The following is a 515-nucleotide window of genomic DNA, read 5'->3' as shown; positions in this document are numbered from 1 at the left end:
CGAGGGGACGCGTGCGCTTGTTCGCTGTTACGCTTGGCGAAGCGCGGTGCCGTTGGCGAGGAGAGCTGACGAGGCGAGGCTGGCGAGGCGCGGTGAGGGCGGCGAGGTGAACGGCAGAGCTAGCCGAGGCGAGGCGAAGCGGGGAGCCACGGGGCGAGGCGAGGAGGCGAGACGAGCCGGCGGAGCTTGCCAAGATGATGCGAAGCGAGGCGTGGCTAGACGAGGAGCGCGGCGTGGCTAGGCGAGGCGAGATGAAGCGCTGATGGTGAGGCAAGGTCGGGGAGGCGAGAGGAGCGAGGCGCGATGGGGTTGAGCGGTGATCCAAACGAGCGGCGGCTGCTGCGGTCTCGATTGGGCTCGGTGCGTGCTTGATCTCCTCCGGGTCTGTTCAGGAAGGGTAGAATCCCATCCTCGTCGCCAGTGAAAAGTACTCAGAAACGTGGAGTGATTTCAGCAAGAGTACTTTTATTAAGCAGGAACAAGACAAGGAACGCCGGCTCGCAGGCCGGTTTATA

The sequence above is a fragment of the Gekko japonicus genome, unplaced genomic scaffold (assembly GCF_001447785.1).
Source record: "Gekko japonicus isolate JY-2015 unplaced genomic scaffold, Gekko_japonicus_V1.1 scaffold1858, whole genome shotgun sequence".
Lineage (NCBI taxonomy): Eukaryota > Metazoa > Chordata > Lepidosauria > Squamata > Gekkonidae > Gekko > Gekko japonicus.
This window is presented reverse-complemented; position numbering follows the sequence as displayed.